At 43.9% G+C, this 26,426-nt stretch overlaps 1 long non-coding RNA gene across 1 annotated transcript; it reads right to left on the bottom strand.

Annotated features, from left to right (window-relative positions):
• LOC142105328 (uncharacterized) lies at positions 1–23,463 on the bottom strand. Its single transcript, XR_012679696.1, has 2 exons — positions 23,360–23,463; positions 1–833 (listed from the first exon to the last, which is right to left on the bottom strand). It is a non-coding gene; the product is annotated as an uncharacterized LOC142105328 (long non-coding RNA).
• Positions 23,464–26,426: the final 2,963 nt, after the last annotated feature.

Raw genomic sequence — 26,426 nt, 5'->3', positions numbered from 1 at the left:
TAAATTTGACTTGTTTTATTGCTGATTGTCAACTTTATTGAGGACAACCCTTGCCCTCAATAAACCATTGCCCTTACTGTGCATGAATGTAATTCTGATAAGAGAACTGAGTGGCAATGTTAGACTTGGAGCTCACACAGGTGTTTGTCTCCTATTCTAAATTGTGTATAATTTGCCTATGGAATACATTAGTAAAATATTTCACAGATAGAAGGCTGTCCTCTAAATCCAGAACATAGACTACATATTTCACAAGAATGTTGGGCTTCTTCCAGACCTTGTAACAACGCTAGGTAGCCCTGAGTAATTCCTTTCACAGCAACACTTTCTCCATTTGAATCCTTGTCTATTTGGTTGAAAAATCTTTTGTCACTAGTAATTTGACTTGATACATCAATTTGATGAGCAAATTTTTTGATTCATTTAAAAACATCCATTCCGCTAAGTATCTATACCGCTTGGAATTTTATTTCCTACAGCCTTTGCAGATTATTTTGTTGTGACTGCCATTGTCCTGCAAGTTAACTTTTCAAATTCAGCCGTTTTCATCTGCTCTCACATTTCTAGAATTGCATTTACATACTCTTGCTTTTCCTGATGCTTTTGTAGTTCATGCTCTGTAAGTTGCATCTCAGGTACAGTTTACTATTTAAACTTAATCGTTCATGCAGTGTCTGAAGTGGTTTCTGCATATTTTTCCTTGGTGTGAATCAGTCGATCATTTTCATGAATAAGCTGATTACTGCTATAGTCTGCCTGTTTATTTTAGTCCAATCTTTAGTATTGTTTTCTGGTGTTTCTGTGCTGAGTACTTCACATGGGCCATGACTTACCTGTGACACATCAAACAGAGGAATATAAGGAAGCATAACAACGGGAAGGAGAAACGCAGGGTCACAGGTAACACATTGAATTGCCGAGTAACCATTTCCATCCCTGCAGTTATTTGTTACATGTAAAAATGCTCAAACTATTCAAGTAGGTTTAAAATGTTATTGAACCATATTGGTTCAATGATCGCAAGCATACTCATGGTTCATTTACCGTTTTAGACAGGTATAATTACACATTTCCTCTAACACAGAATCATCATTTTAGAGGTGAGATAGAAAGAGGCGGCACAAAGTATATATAAAATATAATACATATCATTTGCATTACCTGTGTTTACATTATGTATCTTTTTGTGATATTACCTTGTGTAACTGATGCCACTTGATTTGAATTACTTATACTTATGTAATACTGATTATTCAAACATTTGTGATTGAGTAATGTCATCATAATCTTTTATGTAATTTGAATTTGAAATGAAATCACTTCTCTTTACATTCATACTCTCATGTTGAACAATTTGAGCTTACTCTAGTCCAAATTATTATTAATATTAAATGTATCCTTTATTTATACAGCACCCCCATATCACACAACACTGAACACTAAGTAGATAATAATACAAATGGCGAGCGCCATAACTAACTTTAGCGCCCTGGGCGAGACAGGGCACCGGCTACCCCCATCTATGTGGGAGTGACAACTATTGAGTGGGCGTGGCCAACCTACTGTGGGGGTGTGGCTAGCGCTTTACAAGTGCTAGACAGCACTGAAACCCTCTCCCTTCCCAATCTTCACGTTCTGGCTTTGTAAGGATCTTTATGTAATGAACCTCCATAGAATCACAGTACTTTCAATACAACTATTACATGCTAATTTTTGTTATACAGCTAATTGGCTATTGAAATTAAACTTGCTGAAAAAAACTTAAAAACATAACCGTAATGGTGCCATCTTTATCGCAAAGCCCCTTCATCACACTGTGCCTTCCATTATGCATTTTCTCCTTCATCACAGTTTCCCCTTCATCACACTGTGCCATAGTGTCATCTTTATCACACTGAGCCCCCTTATCATCACAATGTGCCCCCCTATCACCATCACAGTAATATATATATATATATATTACAGAGAGCATTCCTATGACCGCCAAACAATACAAAGAGAATTCCTATGACCGCCATACAATACGGGGAGCATTCCTATGACCACTATACAATACAGAGAGCATCCTAGTGAACTCCATACAACACAAAGAAGAAGAAGGGTACTTGGCATAGGGGGTACATGTTTGATGGAAGCTGCAGGGGGGGCATGTTTGATGGAAGCTGCAGGGGGGACATGTTTGATGGAAGCTGCAGGGGGGACATGTTTGATGGAAGCTGCAGGGGGGACATATTTGATGGAAGCTGCAGGGGGGACATGTTTGATTGAATCTGCAGGGGGGGCATGTGTGATGGAAGCTGCAGGGCACAGGGGGGACATGTGTGATGGAAGCTGCAGGGCATAGGGGGGCATGTGTGATGGATGCTGCAGGGCACAGGGGGGGGGGCATGTGTGATGGAAGCTGTAGGGCACAGGGGGGCATGTGTGATGGAAGCTGCAGGAGGGGCATGTGTGATGGAAGCTGCAGGGGGGGGCATGTGTGATGGAAGCTGCAGGGTACAGGGGGGCATGTGTGATGGAAGCTGCAGGGCACAGGGGTGGCATGTGTGATGGAAGCTGCAGGGGGGCATGTGTGATGGAAGCTTCAGGGCATAGGGAGGCATGTGTAATAGAAGCTGCAGGGCATAGGGGGGCATGTGTGATGGAAGCTGCAGGGCACAGGGGGGGGGCATGTGTGATGGAAGCTGCAGTGGGGGGCATGTGTGATGGAAGCTGCAGGGCATAGGGGGGCATCTGTGATGGAAACTGCAGGGCATAGGGGGGGGCATGTGTGATGAAAGCTGCAGGGCACAGGGGGGGCATGTGTGATGGAAGCTGCAGGGCATATGGGGGGCATGTGTGGCTAAAGGTGCTGAACAGAGATACGTGACCTGGAAGGTCGCAGCTGGGAGGTTAGATATGACTCAAGTACTCCTGCTGTTCCAACAATCCATGTCAAACGCAGAAAAAGTATAACGCCAAGGATGTTTTGTAAACATGGTAAGTATACTCCAATGAAGGTTCCTGGGGCGGTACACCTGACAAACCGTAACGCAGGTGTCCTAAGGCGAGCTCAGGGAGGACAGAAACCTCCCGTGGAGCAGAAGGGCAAAAGAAGGGCTGCCTCAATCATGACACCTCTGTTACCTCAAAATGAAAAGAGGCACCCTTTATATTAATTTAATATAATATGTGTGTGTGAGGGGCCAGTGTATGTATATTATGTGTGTGTGAGGGGCCAGTGTATTTATATTATGTGTGTGTATGAGGGGCTGTTTGTGGGAGGGAAATAGGTTTATTTTTTAAATGGTAACACTATTAATTTAATGTTGGAGCTGGTTGGAGGTAAATAGGTCTATTTATTAAATGTGTATGCTATTAATTTAATGTTTTGGTTGGAGGGAGCTCTACTTATAAAATGTGGGTGCTATATTGATTTAACACTGGAGCTGGTTGGAGTTTACTAAATTTCGTGTACCCATTTTTCTTCCAAATAGGGCCTCCAACATTCCAGGATCCAGACAAGCAGCAGCTGATCTATAGACACCAGCAGTCACAAGCCGTGAAAGTGACGAGAACAGGTAGCAGAGAGCAGAGCAGTCTGCCAACTATCCTGAATCTTGTGGAATTTATATTATGAGGAGGTCTGACTTGTTTAAATGTTGCACTATGGGATTCATGCAGAAGACTGACATATTAACATGATCATTGCATTCCAGCACTTTTTCATGTTTCTGTAGGTAGAGGGCTGCAGTCAGTAACTGTAGTGGCGGACGGTCTATGACGTGGTAGTGATAGGAGACTGCTGTTTTTTTTTATTACTGGGCTTGCTAACCCTGAACTGCACTTTCTTGACATGTTAATTATTATTAATACCTAAGTTTAGTTAAAGATAAAGTACAATTTGTGTGAACTGAAAGGTAAGCTGTGGTGGAAGTGGGGTATATATGGTAGTATGCCATACCGCTACTTCTCATACTGCCTTCATTGTAAAATAATAAAATTCCATTCACTTGTTTACATTCTCGTTACATTTTTCATACCGCCACTTCTAAACTTCCACTTCGACCACTGAGCTTAATATTCATCGTATGGAGTATATGACCAGTATAATTAAAAATGCTGCTAGATCCTTTGACAAAATATGGGGTCCATGGACATTATTCTTATGCCGGGACCACAGTGTGATGCAGTGTAATGATAAAGGGGGGCACAGTGTGATGAGAGGGACAGTAATGAGGGGCCACATGGTGATGCAGTGTAATAATAAAGGAGGGCACAGTGTGATGAGAGTGACAGTAATGAGGGGCCACAGTGTGATGCAGTGTAATGATAAAGAAGGGCACAGTGTGATGAGAGGGACAGTAATGAGGGGCCACATGGTGATGCAGTGTAATGATAAAGGAGGGCACAGTGTGATGAGAGGGACAGTAATGAGGGGCCACAGTGTGATGCAGTGTAATGATAAAGGAGGGCAAAGTGTGATGAGAGGGACAGTAATGAGTGGATGCAGTGTGATGCAGTGTAATGATAAAGGAGGGCACAGTGTGATGAGAGGACAGTAATGAGGGGCCACATGGTGATGCAGGAGGAGCAGTGTGATGTGCGGCGGCACATAGTTTACCTTTCTACTTAACTATAGGAGTATATGCTATGCTAAAAAATATATAGTGCTATGGATTGTTTCAGGGAGGGGGGGGGGCCCAAACCAATATCTTGCCTAGGGCCCCATGAGGTCTAAATCCGGCTCTGGTGTGTGCGTGCCCAGTGTGTGTATCTGTAGTTTCTCAAAAATGACTTACCATAAGATGTCTAGGGACAATACAGCATGGCCTCAGTACATATAAAGTATCTGGATCCCGAAATGTTGGGGGGCCTATTTTTAAAAAAAAACGGGTACATGAAATCTAGAAAACTCCAACCAGCTCCAGTATAAATCAATAGCACCCACATTTAATGATTTGGCCTCCCTCCAGCCCCAACATTAAAATAATAGTATTCCTATTTAATAAATAAACCTCCCTCCAAACAGCCCCAGCAATAAATTAAATAGCATTTAAGTTTAATAAATGTAATAATTTCCAACAAACATCCCCGACATTAAATAATTCATACTCACATTTAATAAATAGCCCTCCTCTACAAACTCAGCCCCACAGTTAATTAATAGCCCCAAACCACCCCAGCATTAAATTAAAGGTTCTGTCACCTCACCTTAAATTAATAGATCCCACTATTAAATTAAAAAGCCCCATCAATAAATTAAAATGCCCCCCATCACCCTGCAAATAAAATAGCATCTTATTAAATAATTAGCCCCCATCTAAATTCCTCCGTTAAATTAATAGCCGACCTCCCACCAGGGCCGGATTAAAGGAATGGAGGCCCTTGGTTTAATGGGCCTCCAGTCCCCCATGGGGCCCCCCTATGAAGACTCCCTACCCTCATATCACACATTATAATAATACACCCCCCTCCCTCACACATTATGGCAGTATGCACCCCCCCTCCCCTCATACATCATAGAAGCATGTAGCATATACCCCCCACAACCCCTCACACATAATAGCAGCATACACCCCCCTCACACCTCAGACGCTAAGGGACAAAGGGCAGAGTTTAGAAGGCAGGAGAAGTCGGGTGCCAGGCACCATTTTGGATGCGCCGGCTGGCAGTCTGATTTTGAGGTCTGTCAGTCATAGAGGCAGGTAGCGGGCGCATGCTGCTCCCCCTTGGGCTTGCGCTCTGGGCGATGGCACTGTCCGCACCTGCCTCGTTACGGCTCTGCAAATGACTTTGTATTATGAGACAGAAGGCATAGGTGGCCATGCCCAGATGAGCTTACAATCTATGTGTGGGGAACAGATGATACATAAGGTAGTGGAATAACAATTGTGTCTTGTGGTGGAGAAAGTGTGTGTGGCTATTGCAAGGTAGAAGCTTTATCATCCACAAATATTAAAGCAGCCACTGACGATTGGCAATGTAGAGAACTGAGAGATTTAATATTAACTGTAGAAATCTTAAGACCATGACTGCCTATTCCCATCTACACTAACCGAACCCCCTTCCTGTTCCGGTTCTGGAAAAGGCTTTTGCTTTTGTGCTGTTTGGGCATTCTTGTGCCTATCTGCTAGTATGGAGTAACTATATGTCTGGTATTTTTTTGGCATCAAATCTGTGATGACATCTTTTCCATCGAGGAGGCCGCAGAGTATAGATTATACCAGGAATGACAGGTCAACTCACTGGGCCTGATTCATCAGGAAACATATATAACCATTTTGTGTGACTCCCTGTTGGAGTCCCTCAGGGCTCTGTTCTTGGCCCTTTACTCTTTTCGCTCTATACTTTCTCCCTTGGGGCTCTCATCTCCTCTTTCGGTCTTCAGTATCACCTATTGTCACGAATACTCACCTCTCCTCATTCCCCCGCCGCTCCGTCGGACCCGGAAGCCGCACTTCTGGGTTCGGCGGTCACGTGATCGATACCTAGGACGGTCACGTGATTACTACCCCAGGGCGGGGAATTCAAATGGGACACACTATAAAAACATAGCTCTGACACTTGGTGAGTGTCAGAGCAACTTACCTGTTCCTGGCTCCTGATTCCTGTGTCCTCCTCGTTCCTGCTTCCTGTGTGCTTGATCTTCTGTGTACCGAACCTGCTTGCTGACCTCCCAGATTGCCTGTGCCCCTGACCCGGATTGACTCACGCTCTTTTGTCTATACGTTTATCTGCCTTCCTGTGTACCGACCCGGCTAGCTGACCACCCTCCTGTTCTGGTGACCCGTGTACCGATCCGGTTTGTTTGACTCTGAGAATGCTTCCTGATTCTGTCTTCATTGCCTGCCTGTGTACCGACCCGGCCTGTCCAACTACTCTCATCTTGCTCCTACTCCGCTGTACTACATCTTGGGGCAAACCTGAGGACCGCGACCTGCGACTCCTGGCAGCAAAGCCCAGCCCACCTTGCGGCGGTTCTTGGTGAATACTGGGGAGATCGTTAGACTCCGCACCTCAGGTGAGCCAGCGTTAATCAAGATTAGTAGTGAATCCAGTAAATCCGTTACAGTTTGCTCTGACCATGGATTCAGCGGTCAAAGATCTCCTGGAGCATTTCGTAGGTAGAATGGACAAACAGGAAGCAAACCAAGAGCAACTTTTAAAATTCCTCCAGAGCCTATCTACTCGGCTGGATGTTGTTCAGAACACCTTAGTGGCCACCGGCCCTCCTGTACCTGTGATTGCGGCAGACCCCCCTCCCCGCAGCAGCCGCAGCTTCTTCCTCCCAAGTACGGATGCCTAATCTGCCTAAATTCGGCGGAGACCCTAAACTTTGCAGAGGATTCCTGAACCAATGCTCCATCCACCCTGAACTGTTGCCGGGGAATTTTCCTTCTGAGAAGGCTAAAGTGGCCTATGTGATATCACTGCTCTCTGGTCAAGCCTTAGCGTGGACATCCCCGTTATGGGAGCGGAATGATCCTATCCTGCATAATTTCTCCACCTTTTTATCCACCTTTAGGAAGATTTTTGACGAACCCGGAAGGATTTCCAATGCCGCTGCTGGGTTATTGCGTCTCCGCCAAGGGAACCAGTCTGTGAGGCAGTATGCGGTCCACTTCAGAACTATGGCCTCTGAACTCCGCTGGAACGATGAGGCTCTAGTAGCTACATTCTGGCAGGGTCTTTCGGATCGAATTAAAGACGAGCTGGTGTCTCAGGAACTCCCTGCATCTTTGGACGATCTCATCTCCCTCTGCGTTAAGATTGACTTACGATTCAAGGAGCGTAGTTCTGAGAAGGAACAGTCTCGTCGCAGTATGATCCGTCTAGCTCCCAACTTCCAAACACCTGTTCTTCCACCCGAGGAACCGATGCAATTGGGAAGGACCCGCCTATCGGCAGAAGAGAGAGAAGATTCCGAAACAAACTATGTTTATATTGTGGAGAGAGCGGACATCTTCTGAACTCTTGTCCCAAATGTCCGGGAAACGACAGGGCCTAACGCGTTCAGGAACTGTGTCGTTAGGCCTCCTTATTTCATCTCCCTCAGTTCCTTATTGTAATGATTGTGTCACTGTCATGTGCAAGCTAATGTTTAGGCATAAATCTGCAAATATATGTTTGTGTATTACTTCCTAGAAATAGTGTGACCTGGTGCTCTTAGAAGCTGTTAGATCAATGGGTTTTGTGGATGTTAAACCACCCAGGGGGGCTGGTAGATAAGGATAGCACCTTATACCATTTATGGCAGGATGGCAAATGTGAATGCCTTTGAGGAGATCTCTTGCAAGACAATGAAATCTCACACATGTTTGGGAGGCCCCAGACAGGCCGACTGCAGAGACTGGGTTGTATGTTAATGACAGATTCAAGCTGAATAAGGGCACAGGAAAAGATCATATCATTTTCTCCAATATCATACATACCAGAGGCATGTGTGGTATGCAGATGAAGGGAAACTTAGGACCTGTTGTGTGAAGGTAAAATCATGTTCGTAAACCATACTGTTGAAAAGTTAGGACGGTGTAAAGAAAACTTGACTTAGAGGTATTCAAACAGCAAAGTCATAAGACCCTAATTTGCATTCTCCCCTCCTGTTGGTTCTGACCTCACAGGGAAGGGGGCTGGGGGGCCCTGTAGCTTGACTTTAAAACTGTATTGAAAATGTAACCCTGGGTTCTTCTTCTGAGGGAGTTTAATTGAAGAGGTTCCATTTTTTCCTGCTCCTCCCGGCACCACAAACTTGATTCTAAGTGAGGTATCAATTCTGTGTTTTATCCTTTTTATTTTATAAGAAACAATTGCACTCTATTTGTATGTCATTTTATTATCTTTTTATCTTAAGCATTGTGGATGTATTTTCCATATTAAATTACACTTAATAAGTTCTAGTCTCTGTGTTCTTATGAATTCACGCGACAGTTTGGTCCAGACGCTACCTAATTGAAACTGTGCAAACCTTGTGATTTAAGTGAACTCTGATTAAAGTAAATTGTGTTGGATTAATGCTAGGGAGAACCGAAGGCTTCCTAAATAAGAGTGTCAGCTCTTATCCGAAAAAACCTTGGTGGTGGTAATTAGTATCGCAAAGCTAGTGTGTGGCATAGATAGGGAAGTATTTAATCATTTTAGACAGACCAAGTGGTTGTTGTGTGGTTAACCCTGTGTCACGTAAGCGTCACACAGACTCAGGTGAGTGCTGTTCGTGACAAATTGGTGGCAAGCTTGTGGGATATATTTTTAATTTTTTTTTAAGAACTTAAGTGAATTAGGGTTGTGTGATCCCTGAGAGAGGAAATACAGACTAATTCACCAGAGACTGAACTCAATGCTTAAAACATTATAAGACATACAGCAATTGTTTCTTTCCCTCCCCTTCTCTTTTTTTTCTTATCTTTTTTTATTTGGCATTAAGCGGAGGAGATGGCGGCTGCATATAAACGCTTGACAAAGGAGGCGCTGATTTCAGACTGTGAGGATGGACGAATTCCCACCAGTGGCAAAAGCAAGGAGCAATTGATTGAAGCTCTTGTGCAGAGGGATCAGCAACTCACAGCTGTGTCCGAGGAAGAGAATAGCCAGAACTCAGAAGTGGACCTGACTGTGGGTATTCCTCAAAACCAGGGACTGTTAATTTCGGATGATTCTAATGGTTCATGTGTGGACACTGCTATGGATGTTTATTTGCAAACTGCCCTAAAATATTTGGGCCCAGCGGACATTACAACTAAAATGCAACTCATACAGCAGTTCCAGGAGAAGGAAGCTGCTGACCGTCAGGAGAGGCGTGCTGCTATGGAGGCAGCAGAGAGGCACGCTGCTATGGAGGCAGCAGAGAGGCACGCTGCTATGGAGGCAGCAGAGAGGCGCGCTGCTATGGAGGCAGCGGAGCGCCAAGCAGAGCGACAGGCAGAAAGAGAATCTGCCGAGCGAGAGGCAGAGAGGAGATATGAGCTGGAGCTTGCGAAGCTCAAACGCCAGCCAGAGACCAGAGATGCTGGTATTAGCAGACCCCGTCCTGAGAATTTCCCTGTATTGGAAAAAGATGGGGATTTGGATACTTTTTTGCGAGGTTTTGAAAAGACATGCAGACAGTATGGACTGGCCAAAGATCAGTGGGCACAATATTTAACCCCTGGTTTGCGAGGTAAAGCATTAGAAGCCTTTGCAGATCTTCCACCTGAGATGGACGGAAATTATGAGGCAATCAAAAGTGCCCTGTTGCAACGCTTTAACATCACCCCAGAGGCGCATAGGCAGAAATTCAGAGATTTAAAACGCAGTGCCTCTGACACATATTCAGGACTTGTGGCCCAGCTGTGTGCTTCATTCAAACAGTGGGTTGGAGGGCTACAGATCACCACCTTTGATGCTCTGCAAGATTTGATGATCCAGGAGCAGTTTCTGACTTTGTGCCCAGCTGATGTGAAGGAATGGGTAGTGGATCGTGATCCTACATCATCTGCGGAAGCAGCTAGACTGGCTGACAAGTACACTGTCACCCGGGCACCTGCAGCTAAAAGAGGAACTTTTGTGCCAGGGCAGTCGGCCTGGAAAGGGGGCCGGCCAGGAGGATCAACGCCACCCCCCTCAACGCCATCACCCACTGTTTCTTCATCTTTTGGGAGGGTTGGGGCAAAGCCTGCTGTGGGAGACACCCGCAGGTGTTTTGTGTGCAACCAGGTGGGGCACATTAGTACCGCTTGTCCAGAGAAGAAGACCAGTTCACCCTCCGCTGGGGGGGTACCTTCCCTGCAATCTTCACCAGCTGTCCTGTGTGTTGCGGGACCAGAAGGGGGCCGGAAGGACAACATACAAACAGTCACTGTGGGTGACAAGGTAACTGTGGGGTTAAGAGACACTGGTGCGGATGTTACATTAGTTCATTCAGAACTGGTAGGGTTAGAGGACTTCATTCCAGGAAAATGTATTTCTGTGAAAGGGGTGGGTGGAATTCACCTAACGGTACCTGTAGCCAAAGTTTACCTTGATTGGGGTGCTGGAAGAGGTATAAGGGATGTCGGGGTCTCAGATAATATGCCTATAGATGTGTTACTGGGGACAGATTTAGGAAGAATGTTGTCTCAGTATGTCTGTAATGACGATGTCAATGCCACCCCTGTTACTGTGTCAGAATCAACTGAAAGTACCAAAGTTTGTTCCCAGGTAGCAGGAGGTGACAAGGAAAAGGTCTGTTCAATTGCACCTGAAATGTGTAAACCAGGATGTGACAGGGACAGGGAATGTCTTATTATATCTGATGTAGGTAATGATGCTAATGTCACTGTGTTAGAATCAGCTGAGAATACCAACGTTTGTTCCCAGGCAGCAGGGTGTGACAGGGAACGGAAATGCCATATTATACCTGAAGTGTGTAATGATTTTAATGCCGCCCATGTTACAGTACCAGAACCTGCTGAGAGTAACCATGTTTTGTCCCAGGCACCAGGAGGTGACAAGGAAAGAGAATGTATTATTGTACCTAATGCGAATAATGAGGATAATGCCAATAACAGTATTGGGTTAGAATCCAAACCTGTCTTCACACTGACATCTTGTCATGGGATAGGGACGGCGGACATTGTTATTGCAGATATTGGCATTAATACTGGTGTAAATATTATGCTTACTAGAAATGGGACAGATGCCCATGTGATTACTTCTGTTGTGCTAGAGAAAGACAATGTTTCTACCCAGGTAATATGCCCAGAAGATGCTGTACAAGGTAACTGGGAGGACGGGCAGAGTGAAGATGTATATTCTGTGCCTGAACCAGCTGCACACAGAGCTGGTGAGCATGGGGGGGAGACACCTAGTCCTGACCAACGGGAAATAGCAAATGACAGCAATCCTTACCTTGCTGCTGGGACCTGTAGTTCGAATGTTCACCACTCAGATCTACATCTGAGTTCTGACCATTCATCTGAGTTTTCTATAGAGACAGGGGGGTCAGTGGCTAGCCCACTCTCACTTAGCCAGCCGTCTAACAGCTTAGAGGAGGTAGATCAGGGGCCCAAACTCCCTGTTACTCTACACCCCCAGATAGATGAGTCCAAAAGGGAGGGGAGCATCCTGTTCCGTAGCCCCCAAGATAAGAATTGCATAGTGTGTCCCCACCTAGAAGTGCAGTGTCAGGAATCCCAGGCCATTGTTCCCTCAGGCTTTAACTTAGAGGACATGAGAATTAGAGACAAAGTGCACACTGCAACAGGGTTGGTACATGAGAACATGACGCAGGCCCAGACAAGCCAGAAGCAGTGGTATGATCCCCCTGCCAGGATGATAGAGAGAAATTTTCATGATAATCTGTTGAAGGCTCCTAATGACAGTGATGCGTGTGCCCTGACAGTCTGTAGATTGCCAGATGAGGGGAAGAAGGACTTGCCATTGGATCTAGTAGCTGCAGCGCAAGGGATAGGACCCTTTAAGAATACAGAGGTTAGCCCACAGATATTGCCAGACCAGAATTCCCAGCAGTCTGAGATATGTAACCCCTTTTTAACCCTTCTCCCCAGAGAACCTATTGAGACCCGGCTAACAGCTATTCCATTTGAACCAGGTGGGATCTGTGGGAGATGGCTTGGGCTATGACCTGTCAGTCAATTCCCATGCCATCTCTTAAAAAGGGAAGGTGTCATGTGCAAGCTAATGTTTAGGCATAAATCTGCAAATATATGTTTGTGTATTACTTCCTAGAAATAGTGTGACCTGGTGCTCTTAGAAGCTGTTAGATCAATGGGTTTTGTGGATGTTAAACCACCCAGGGGGGCTGGTAGATAAGGATAGCACCTTATACCATTTATGGCAGGATGGCAAATGTGAATGCCTTTGAGGAGATCTCTTGCAAGACAATGAAATCTCACACATGTTTGGGAGGCCCCAGACAGGCCGACTGCAGAGACTGGGTTGTATGTTAATGACAGATTCAAGCTGAATAAGGGCACAGGAAAAGATCATATCATTTTCTCCAATATCATACATACCAGAGGCATGTGTGGTATGCAGATGAAGGGAAACTTAGGACCTGTTGTGTGAAGGTAAAATCATGTTCGTAAACCATACTGTTGAAAAGTTAGGACGGTGTAAAGAAAACTTGACTTAGAGGTATTCAAACAGCAAAGTCATAAGACCCTAATTTGCATTCTCCCCTCCTGTTGGTTCTGACCTCACAGGGAAGGGGGCTGGGGGGCCCTGTAGCTTGACTTTAAAACTGTATTGAAAATGTAACCCTGGGTTCTTCTTCTGAGGGAGTTTAATTGAAGAGGTTCCATTTTTTCCTGCTCCTCCCGGCACCACAAACTTGATTCTAAGTGAGGTATCAATTCTGTGTTTTATCCTTTTTATTTTATAAGAAACAATTGCACTCTATTTGTATGTCATTTTATTATCTTTTTATCTTAAGCATTGTGGATGTATTTTCCATATTAAATTACACTTAATAAGTTCTAGTCTCTGTGTTCTTATGAATTCACGCGACAGTTTGGTCCAGACGCTACCTAATTGAAACTGTGCAAACCTTGTGATTTAAGTGAACTCTGATTAAAGTAAATTGTGTTGGATTAATGCTAGGGAGAACCGAAGGCTTCCTAAATAAGAGTGTCAGCTCTTATCCGAAAAAACCTTGGTGGTGGTAATTAGTATCGCAAAGCTAGTGTGTGGCATAGATAGGGAAGTATTTAATCATTTTAGACAGACCAAGTGGTTGTTGTGTGGTTAACCCTGTGTCACGTAAGCGTCACACAGACTCAGGTGAGTGCTGTTCGTGACAGTCACCATTCCCATTTCCTTACAGTCTGGACAATATACCTTTTCTCAGTCCGCACTCCTTGACTCCGGAGCAGCTGGGAATTTCATTTCGGCTGCCTTGGTAAAGCAATTCTCTATTCCCACGCAAGCTCTAGAACAACCTATCTCCCTTTTAGCCATCGATGGGGGAAGAATTCCTGAAGGTTCTATCTTCTTACGCACCACTCCTCTTCGTCTCCAGATTGGAGCCCTACATCAAGAGAGTATCTCCTTCTTCGTCATCCATAAGACTACCAATCCTGTTATCCTTGGACTTCCGTGGCTCCGTCTCCATTCTCCTAACATGGATTGGCAGTCCGGCCATATCTTATCCTGGGGACAACATTGCTTTAATCATTGTCTTTTAAAGGTAGTTCCCAAGGAGGATCCCAAATGCCACAGGAGGTTACCCTTGGCACTTCTTCCTGAACCCTACCAAACCTTTTCCGATGTCTTTTGTGAACAGGAGGCCACCAAACTCCCTCCACATAGAATTTGGGACTGTAATATAGATCTCATTCCCGGTAAACCGGTGCCCCGAGGCAGAGTGTATCCACTTTCCGTTACTGAATCCAAGGCCATGGAGGATTATGTCCAAGATAATCTGGGAAAAGGCTTTATTCGAAAATCCTCTTCTCCTGCTGGGGCAGGTTTTTTCTTCGTAAAGAAGAAAGACGGGGGCCTCCGCCCTTGTATTGATTATTGAGGCCTAAATGCCATCACCGTAAAAAATCGGTACCCTTTACCACTAATCTCAGAATTATTTGATCGTATAAAGGGGGCTACCATTTTTTCTAAATTGGACCTCAGAGGAGCCTATAATCTGGTGCGCATTAAAGAAGGAGACGAGTGGAAGACTGCCTTTAACACTCGGGACGGGCACTTTGAATACTTGGTCATGCCCTTTGGATTGTGCAATGCTCCGGCTGTTTTTCAAGGTTTCATGAACGAACTTTTTCAAGACCTATTATATCAATGCGTGGTCATTTACCTGGATGATATCCTCATCTTCTCCCAAGACATAGTATCACATCACAATCATGTCTTGGAGGTTCTGTCTCGTATTAGAAAGAATCATCTATATTGTAAATTAGAAAAATGTATCTTTGAACAGAGACAAGTTCCTTTCTTAGGTTATATTATCTCCGGCACGGGATTGCAAATGGATCCTACCAAGTTAAGAGCCATACTAGATTGGCCTCAACCCTCGGGCCTTAAAGCTACACAACGGTTCCTAGGGTTTTCCAATTACTACCGCCAGTTCATTAAAGGATATTCTACTTTGGTGGCACCCATCACTGCCTTAACCCGTAAGTCTGCGAATGCCAAAGTATGGACTGAAGAGGCCACCCAAGCCTTTGCTACTTTAAAATCTCTCTTTTCCTCAGCACCCATCCTCCAACAACCTGACTGTTCTCGCCCGTTCATTCTAGAGGTGGACGCATCCTCTATAGGTACGGGAGCAGTACTCTCTTAACGAGATTCTACCGGTAAACTACATCCGTACGGATTCTTTTCCCATCGCCTGCTACCTGCTGAAAAGAACTACGGTATCGGTGACAAGGAGCTCCTAACCATCAAATTGGCTCTTTCTGAATGGAGGCATCTCCTGGAAGGAGCCCAGTTTGCTATCACCATCTATACTGACCACAAGAACTTACTATATTTACGTACTGCACGCTGCCTAAATCCTCGACAAGCAAGATGGTCCTTATTTTTCTCCCGATTGGACTTCAACATTTCCTTCCGTTCTGGATCAAAAAATATCAAGGCAGATGCTCTATCTCGCTCATTTGATCCTGCTGACTCGGAACTCTTGGAGGAGAATAAATTTATTCTGGATCCCAGTCGAATATTGGCAGCAACTCATATCAAAAAGACCTGTCCTCCTGGCAAGACCTTCATTTCTGCACCTCTTTGCATCAAACTCCTACGATGGGCTCATCGTTCTCTCTTCTCAGGTCATGCTGGCATTCGTAAAACTTGGGCCTTGTTATCTCGCAACTACTGGTGGCCTTCCATACGGGAGGATGTAAGAAGGTTTGTGTCTTCATGTTCCATATGTGCCCAACACAAGACCCCCAGGAGGAGGCCTTATGGTCATTTACTTCCATTACCAGTTCCTGATTACCCATGGTCACAAATTTCCATGGATTTCATTACGGATCTACCTCCCTCCAAATCTTGTACAGAGGTCCTAGTGGTCACGGACCTCTTTTCCAAAACTGCCCACTTCATTCCACTGAGAGGTCTTCCATCTTCCTCCTCGTTGGCTGACATTTTTATCAAGGAGATATTCCGCCTTCATGGTTGTCCTCTTCACATTGTCTCCGATCGAGGATCTCAGTTTATATCCAAGTTTTGGAAATCGTTTTGTCACAAATCTGGAATCAAGCTTGATTATTCCTCTGCATATCACCCCCAGTCTAATGGCCTCACAGAGAGAACCAACCAGGAATATTCATCTCTGCCAATCAAGACAACTGGGTAGATCTCCTTCCATGGGCTGAGTTTGCCCATAATAATCATTTCCACGAGGCTCTCTCTAATTCTCCTTTTTTCGTTCTCTATGGCTGTCATCCTAGACTACCCACGTTTTCCCAAATTTCTGCTTCTGAAGTTCCTGCAGTGGACTTATTATTTCGTAACTTCTCTCATATCTGGGAACAAACCAAATCAAGTCTCAGAGAGGCTATCACTCGTTCTAAGGAAGCCCATGATAGAAGGAGAAGAGCCGGGCCTAATTTCTCCATTGGTGATAAAGTCTGGTTATCTACACAGAATATTCGTCTAAAGGTTCCCAGCAAGAAATTGGCTCCCAGGTTTATTGGTCCTTTTACCATCTCTGAGATCATCAATCCAGTAGCTTTCAGACTAAGCTTACCACGTTCTCTACGTATTCCAGATGTTTTTCATGTGTCGTTGCTGAAACCAGTAGTTACTAACAAGTTTGCCACCCCTCCTAGGGCTCCTCCCCCTGTTATTATTCAGAATCAGGGTGAATATGAAGTAAAACAGATCCTGGACTCCTGTAAAAACAGAGGTGCTGTACAATTCCTAGTAGACTGGAAAGGATATGGTCCTGAGGAACGCTCCTGGGTAAGAGCAGTCGACCTGCATGCTCCCCGTCTACTCAAACTCTTTCATAAAACATTTCCCTGTAAACCTGTGTAGGTGTCCGGAGTCCACCTTTAAGGTAGGGGGTACTGTCACGAATACTCACCTCTCCTCGTTCCCCCGCCGCTCCGTCGGACCCGGAAGCCGCACTTCCGGGTTCGGCGGTCATGTGATCGCTACCTAGGGCGGTCACGTGATTACTACCCCAGGGCGGGGAATTCAAATGGGACACACTATAAAAACATAGCTCTGACACTTGGTGAGTGTCAGAGCAACTTACCTGTTCCTGGCTCTTGATTCCTGTGTCCTCCTCGTTCCTGCTTCCTGTGTGCTTGATCTTCTGTGTACCGAACCTGCTTGCTGACCTCCCAGATTGCCTGTGCCCCTGACCCGGATTGCCTCACGCTCCTTTGTCTATACGTTTATCTGCCTTCCTGTGTACCGACCCGGCTAGCTGACCACCCTCCTGTTCTGGTGACCCGTGTACCGATCCGGTTTGTTTGACTCCGAGACTGCTTATTATTATTATTATTATTATTATTATTAATTTTTATTTATAGGGCGCAACAAAGTATCTGTAGCACCGTACAAGGACAAACAATGGCACAGTACAAGGTGAAACAGCACAGTACAAGTAACAGTAAGCACTATAACTCTGGGGGCTCAGGCACAGCATGAAAGAGAGGGAGGGAGGGGAAAAGTGAGTACAGGCAGGTAACTATGGCCCAAGAGGGTGGGCACGGATGACAGGTTGAGAGTCACTGAGGGGAGCGGAGAGAAGCGAGAGGAGACAGAGGGCAGAGGGACTGAGAGGAGGTGAGCTGAGTAGCTGGAGAGCACAGTTAAAAGTGATGGAAACAGAAGGTAGGAGAGCCCTGCTCAAAGGAGCGAACAATCTAAAGGGAGGGGAAGACAGACAGACACATGGATGAGACGGAGAGACGGGAGGAAGGGGGAGAAGGGAAGAAGGGATGAGAAAGAGAGGTTGCCGACCGGTGGGAGTTTAGGCATGAGACTGGAAGGCTTTAAGGAAAAGGTGGGTTTTTAATGTTCGTTTGAAAGAGGACAGATTAGGGGAAGTTCTGATGGAGCGGGGGAGCTTGTTCCAATGGAGGGGAGCGGCGCGGGAGAAGTCTTGGATACGTGCGTGAGAGGAGGTAATCAGAGGGGAAGAGAGGAGACGATCGTTGGACGATCGCAGTGAGCGGGAGGGAGTGTGAATAGAGATAAGGTTACAGATGTAGGGAGCAGTGGCGAGGGCCTTGTAAGTCAGAGTGAGGAGCTTGAAAAGGATTCTGTAGGGGAAGGGGAGCCAGTGAAGGGCTTGGTAGAGTGGGGATACAGAGGTGGAACGGCAAGAGAGGAAAATAAGCCTAGCAGCGGCGTTAAGTACAGATCTAAGGGGAGCGAGATGAGAGAGGGGGAGGCCGATAAGGAGAAGGTTGCAGTAGTCCTAGCGTGAGATAATCAGAGAGTGGACGAGAGATTTGGTGGCATCCTGGGAGAGGAAGGGCCGAATGCGGGCAATGTTGCGAAGCTGGAAACGGCAGGATTTGGCGAGAGAGTGAATGTGAGGGGCAAAGGAGAGAGAGGAGTCGAGGATGACACCTAGGCAGCGGAGTTGGGGAACAGGGGAGATAGATGAGTTGTCAACAGTGATGGAGAGGTCAGAGGGGAAGGAGGTACGAGAGGGAGGAAAGACAATGAGTTCAGTTTTAGCAAGATTGAGTTTAAGAAATCTAGAGGACATCCAGGAAGAGATGGCAGAGAGGCATGCGGATACCCTGGAAAGAAGGGAGGGAGAGAGATCAGGAGAGGAAAGGTAGAATTGAGTGTCATCAGCATAAAGGTGGTACTTGAGGCCGAAGGAGCTGATGAGTGCACCCAGAGAAGAGGTGTATAGTGAGAATAGTAAGGGTCCAAGGACAGAGCCCTGAGGGACCCCGACTGGAAGGGAGGAAGAAGGGGAGAGAGAGACTGCTTCCTGATTCTGTCTTCATTGCCTGCCTGTGTACCTACCCGGCCTGTCCGACTACTCTCATATTGCTCCTACTCCGCTGTACTACATCTTGGGGCAAACCTGAGGACCGCGACCTGCGACTCCTGGCAGCAAAGCCCATCCCGCCTTGCGGCGATTCTTGCTGAATACCGGGGAGATCGTTAGACTCCGCACCTCAGGTGAGCCAGCGTTAATCAAGATTAGTAGTGAATCCAGTAAATCCGTTACACCTATATGCTGATGATATTCAACTCTACATCTCTTCCCCTGATCTTTCCTCCTCCCTCCTCTCTCGTGTAACTGACTGCCTCTCAGCCATCTCATCCTTGATGTCCTCTCGCTTTCTTAAAATTAACATCTCCAAAACCGAACTCATTGTCTTTCCCCCACCCAGGCTCCCTTCCCACCATGACCTCTCTATCATTGTTAACAACTCCACTATCTCCTCTGTCACCCAACTCTGCTGCCTAGTTGTCACTCTTGACTCCTCTCTCTCTTTTGCCCCCCACATTCAATCCCTTGCCCAAGCCTGTCGCTTCCAACTCTGTAACATTGCCCGCATCCGTCCCTTCCTCTTTCAAGATGCCACCAAAACTATCATCCATGCTCTCATCATCTCCCGTCTCGACTACTGCAACCTCCTCCTAACTGGCCTCCCCTGCTCCCACCTTGCCCCCCTCCGCTCTATACTCAATGCGGCTGCGAGACTCATCTTCCTCTCACGCCGCTCCTCCTCTGCCTCCCCTCTCTGTCTTTCCTTACACTGGCTCCCCTTCCCCTACAGAATCCTTTTCAAACTCCTCACCACCACTTACAAGGCTCTCTCTCAGTCTACTGCCTCTTACATCTCTAACCTCCTCTCCATTCACACTCCCACCTGCTCCCTGCGCTCAGCCAATGATCGCCGCCTCTCCTCCACTCTGATAACCTCTTCCCACTCTAGAATCCAAGACTTCTCCCGTGCCGCCCCCCTTCACTGGAACGACCTCCCTCGCTCCATTTGTCTCTCACCCAATCTGTGATCCTTCAAGCGGGCTCTTAAAACTCACCTGTTCCTTAAGGCCTACCAACCATCCACTTAACCTCTCACCTCTTCTGGTTCTCCCCTGCCCCCCTTTCTCTCTCCCCGTTGCTTCACTGGCTCCCTTATGTACCTGATTCTGTTTACCCTCCCTTAGGATGTAAGCTCATATGAGCAGGGCCCCTCTTTCCTCCTGTCTCCATACCTGTTCTTCCGCTCCGTCTCTACTGTATCTGCCTGCCTGGAGTTTCTGAAGTACTGGTACTTTGTGTTTATTGTTCTGTACTGTCTTACCCTGTATAGTCTACGGTTTGTACCATGTACGGCGCTGCGGAAATCTTGTGGCGCCTTACAAATAAAAGATAATAATAATAATAATAATAATTTTATCTGCACATGCCCAGAACCTGACCGTGTGCAACTAAACACAGCAATGTCCAATTCATCTCTGCACGCAAAGGACACAAACTACAGCCTATGATTTCTGGGAGGGAATGGAGCAGGAAGGGACGTTCGACTAGTAGCCAATGTATAGTAAGCATTGGGCAGCTCAAAGTTATTTGTTTTTCTGCATCTACCTCTTGCTCCAGCTATAGGGCTAGTCTAAGTCCTGATTACTAGCGATGACAGTCTCGTATGCATGTTTTTGCAACTATAACAATGTATTTTATGTACAGCAAACAATTTTAATTTTTTTTAATTTTTTTAATATTATTTCATTAATGCTTATATTATTAACGGGTGACATTAATTAAATAGTTTTATTTTGTGTGTGTTCTGTGGCAAAAATATATTCCACATAGGAATTGGATGTACCCAGTATTGTCTTGTTTAGTAGAGCACAGCAGACCTACAACCGAATTCACCAGCACATTTATCTTCAAATCCATTCCTTGTTGATTTTGGGAGTACACAGAGCCAATTTACGCTCGTTGCTCTCAGTATGCATGTCTTTGTGTATCAGGGGTCCAACAACTGACCTAAGAAGACATTTTGCTGGATCTTTAAAACAATCTTATCCTTGGTGTGGTGACACTCTTCTGTATAACTCCACAGCATTCACAAATTTTTAACTATTTTATATTTGTAGAATGATGATTACGTGAAAGGCAGGGCATAGACCTGATCTCTAAATGCCATCCACATGCCACACCATACAAATCCATAGTGCCAGCTATGAAGTGTTTCCTCTCGACAGTGTTAAAGATCCCTTATAACAGCTTACACCAGGACCTCTGAGTAACAAAACTCTACTTGAAAGTAACATGTAAAATACACTCTACACTGTGTTTGTTACTCTAAAGATGCAATTTAAAGGAAAGTGATAATAATATGGTGCATATTTGTATAGTACATGCTGTAGAGCTTCCTGGTATGTTTCCACAATTGTAGTTCTCTGAAGCAGAAATGAGTGACAATAGTTGAAATTTTAAGTGGATCAAGTTTTCCATAGGAACAAGCATCTTGCAGAGATACAACAGTCCAGCAATATGATGTTTGAGTTCCACTTTTGCTTAACTATTGCTTGGAATTCTGCAGTTCTGCACTGTATTTGTAAATTCACATTACGCAGGATGAAAAGAGCTGGGACAACGACAGGCAATTTCTTCTGTTTTGTGGGTGCGGTGGGACTGGAAACAGTTAAGGCCAAGTTTTGCCGCTGGCGAGACACGCAAAGTTTTATGGTCAAATACGGAATGAGGTGAATATATTGGTAAACAGTTTAAAACATTTTGCTCATCTCTACTTTGAAGATACATGTCAAGCGGAAGCTGATTATCACCAAGGGGTAAATTTATCAAGCTGCAGGTTTGAAAAAGTGGAGATGTTGGCTATAGCAACCAATCAGATTTTAGTTATCATTCTACAAAATGACAGCTAGGATATGATTGGTTGCTATATGCAACATCTCCACTTTTTCAAACCTGCAGCTTGATAAATTTACCCCTAAGTTTCATCCTCAATACTACTACATGGTAAATAAGCAGATGCATAGGTTAGTCCTAGCAAAATAGACTTCCAGCGTCTTTTACACATAAAAGAATCATACTTAAAAATATAAAACCTAACACAATTAGCACACATCTTTCACAAATACCGAGGTCTTGCCATGAAAGTTATAATTTGAGGCAAACAAGTATATTAAATCCAACATATTAATCTCCTGCATTTGATGTATGTGGATAATTTGTCATTTTATTTCTGTTGCATTATGAAATATGTTAGCACCTTATACATATTTGTTAGTAATTGTAATAAATGACATGAGTATGTTAGGCAGTTTTCTTCGTTAAGGAACTTGCTGGATAATTTAAACAAGTTGGTAGACAAACAGTAGAAATATGTTTCCATGTTGTTTCCACTGGATTCCGGAGCCTTGAAAAGGAATTCTAAGGACCCCTATACTATAAGTATAATAGAAGAACCAAGCTTTTGTTACTGTGTTACATTCTCTAAAACTAGCAATGTAAAGGCCTGTACAGACATGAGTGCTGAGGGTGTGCTATGAAATAGTAGATATTACTCCAATTAGTTACATACCGCTCCCTCTGCTCTCCAGATATTTGGCTTCAGAAGTAAAATAGCTGACAATAGACACTCTCTTTCTTAAGGAAATGGTATTCAATCCAAACATGTAGTGCTATTTATAGAAACATTGCAGGTTTGTGAAAAAGTCAGTTTTAAAAGTGCCTTGTTCGCTATGTATGTCTTTAAAAAGAACAGTCCAACAATAGCCCATCCACTCATGAAAAAGAATAATTAATCAGCACATGTGCGGCTACAAAGTCATAGCTTCTTCCTACTTATCCTCTTTGCTTCAGTGGTAGGGGAACTCCAACGTAGGAGCAGAGCTGTAACTTAAAATTTTAGCGCCTGGGGCAAGAAAGAAAAATTCCGCCCCCCTAGCCCTCAATTTTTAACAAAAGAACCGAACATGTTCATTAACTGCGCCCCCCTTCAGTGTTGCGCCCTGGATGGTTGCCCCATCACACAGCCCTAGTTACGGCCCTGTATATGCCTAGGAGCGACCATAACTTCAACTTTGTTGCTGGTGCAAGGCATTTGCCTATAGCAAGCAAATTTGTGGAAGGACATTTTTTAATACATACCTACTGCACAAAGCTCTATGTAAAATGTAATTCTTTTCTATTTTTTACAAACCTGGCAGGTTCTCTTTGGACTGAATTGTATCCTTAACTGGTATTTTGTATTGCACAAAAAGAAGTTATCATATTGCATAACATTATTGAAGATTGGGGTTATTAATCCTATAGAGTCACTACATAACTTTTTTTAGCTTACACATACTTACAAATAAATATGTAAATATTAACTTTTATTGTATATCTGAATTATCATGTGGCCAAATATACAGTAAACTATTGCCTTATAGTTATTTGCTGTACTTTAAATCTAGAGAACTGATTCATTACAAGTTACAACCGTACTGTCTCTACTTGTGACCACAGTTCTGTTTTCTGCCACATCAGTTAGAGCAATTGTTGTGTTGTAGGTCCAGTCAATGTATTTGGAACTTAGATGACACTGTATACTCCCTGAAAAACAAACAAGCTCTTATATACAGTATATGTTTTACAATAGTAGTAATCAATATAATTATACCAATATAGTATAACTAATAAAATTAGACACTCAAATACTTTCACAAACCATCATCATCAATTTCTTCATACAAATATATGTGTGTATATATATACATATATATATGTATATATATATATATATATATATATATATATATATATACAAGTTAACCCGTGCATGATACTCATGTATTCTAGTCAAATCAAGCTACTTAATGTGTTAAAAAGGTTCTTGTCATGCATTTGGGCCTAGCCCAGGCCTCCTCAGGGGAAGAGCGTTACTTCCCGACGCAAGCGCCCTTTTTTAACGTGGTTTTGTCCACATGTCACCACCTCATCATTTTTCTCCATCACCTCATCCTTCATCTTCATTGCCACATCCTTCATCAAGCTACTTAAGGTGTTAAAAACTCCCCACTGTCACCCTCGGCAACCACCAACCACTCCCAACTGTCACTTCTCCTTCAAGAAATATATAGGTCAGTGTATAACTCTGCCCAGCTGCAGCTTGGTTTTTTTTTCCCACACACGCCACTAGGCATCTATATAGTAGATATATTTATATATATGTATATATCTATATATGTGTATATATAAATATATTTGTGTATATATATATATATATATATATATATATATATATATATATAGATAGAGAGAGAGAGAGAGAGAGAGAGAGATGTATATATCCACGGCGATCCAGTGCCATTTCACAGAGGGACACAGAAGGGGTAGCACAGTTCTTGGCAGTCTCTAGTGCAGTTGGGCAGCATCATAGGTAGAAAAGAAAGAGGAGAGGTCTTCTAAATCTACAGTCTTTGTTTGAAAGTCTATGAAAATAATATTGTGACCTGTGCGGTGGTCAAAATTGACTGCAAATGACTTGAAATGAGTGTTATTGAGGTTAATAATAATGTAGTGGGAAAAAAGCAAAAATATATGATTTTATAAACAAAGATAGGGATTTTTGAAAAAAATCAGGATCCAAAACACACACAATATATATATGTAGGATATACATATATATATATATATATATATAGATCAACTAAACTGCTCCACTAGGGGCCCTGTTGCAGAATTGTTGTGAACTGAAGAGATAGATTATGGCGGAAGTCACTCAACCTATCATAATTAGCCTCCCACACTAGTAATGGTGTTATTGGCTGGCAATGAGGGTAGTTCCAGGGTTTCCCATCAATAGGAATTAATTAAATCTTTATTGAAGTGGGGAGAAAAAAACTATGATCAAAGCTGTGCAGGTCCATTAATGTCAATAACCCATTCATTTCAATAGCCCATTTATTTCAAACTGATTTCCACATGTAGTACACAACCCCATTGGATTGAATGGGCCTTTGGAAATAATGTGACACTGACACAAATGGGGAAAAATACAGCACAACGCCGATTAATCCCTAGTTGGTATGCAAATAATACGCTCCCAAAGAGGTGAAAAGACTTTTTCAACTGCGGTCACTTGCTTTGAAATAGAAGTAGAAGTGTCCGAAAATATGTGCCGCAACTCAAATGCATGCAGCCACAGGTTTGGACACAGGGTAGAATGTAATTTTTTTCCCAGGCAGTTGCATTCTTTACTCTTACATTTCAAACAAGTCAGCATTTAAAACCTAGTAGGTAAGGACCCTTATATTTATCACCTATTATTAGCTTGAATAAGTAAATAAGAATAGTTTATAACTTTAACATCAACCATCCTAAGTTGAGGACAATGATCAAACATTGCTTCATTTGGAGAATGTAAAATTATACCTTTGTCTTTTTAAGCAGATGGTCACATATAATGCACTCTAATCTGTTGGTTATACCTTTTGATGTTAATAAACGTGTTCAGCGGTGTTAATGTGGATGTTAGGACACAACTCTTTTGTTTCTTAAACAGGTTGCTGTTTATTTAAAGATGATAATAACAGTAGAATGCAGGTACTCACAGTTGCTTGTAGTACAGCAGGCAATTCAGGCAACAACAGTTTATGCAGTCTTGTATGCAGACACACTTATACACTCTTATATATGGTGTATACACTCTTATATATACGTGGGGAAGCAGGCAGGTTGTTTGGTCTGTGCAGTAACTTATTCTTGTGGGCAAAAACTCTCCTGTTTTATTAGTGGACCTTCCGATCACCTTCTAGTATGCTATGGGACTTTTATATTACACAGACACGCAGCTAACAAGTGCTACCTCTGTGTCTCTCAGGTCTCCGATGGAAGAACGGCGCGAAAAAGCCGAACTTGTGGGTTGGGGGCTCTGGGCATGCGCAGTATCTCAAAACGGACATAGGCGTCCTGCCCCACTTTCAGTTACCTCCTAGAGGACTGGGGATAAGCAGGGCTGCCATGCCAACGAGACAGGGGACAGAGCGTAGCGATCCTACATACTAACATAAGCTTGTTTATATAATGTGTTTGGGTTTTTTTGTAATTTGTACACCAATTGAGTATTTGGGTTATAGACTGTTATGATTGGCCCTTATAAATTATATGATATTACTTATTTGTTAACTATATCTATATAACACTTTTGCAATATGTAATTTCTTTCATTTGATGAAGGGTAGGACCCCCAAATTGTGTGCTCTCTCACTTGCTTCTCTTAAGCATGATTGGAACACATCCTTAAGTACAGTATACCGTCTTTTCTTTTCAGTAAAGCTGAGTACACACATATGCAACCTTACTTAAAATGCAATTTCTGTAACGAATTTACCAACAATTGAAAGTCCCGATGTGCAATGCTGATTCATGTATAAACACTTAAACAATTTACCTTCAGATCTGTGATCTTCATCGCTCAAAACCATCTGCTGAAAAGATGGTGACTCTGTACACACTCTACAGATATCTGCCTGCACTGCTGATCATTAGTGTGTACACCATAGTTGCCTAT

This window comes from Mixophyes fleayi, chromosome 1 (genome assembly GCF_038048845.1).
Source record: "Mixophyes fleayi isolate aMixFle1 chromosome 1, aMixFle1.hap1, whole genome shotgun sequence".
Lineage (NCBI taxonomy): Eukaryota > Metazoa > Chordata > Amphibia > Anura > Limnodynastidae > Mixophyes > Mixophyes fleayi.
This window is presented reverse-complemented; position numbering and strand designations above follow the sequence as displayed.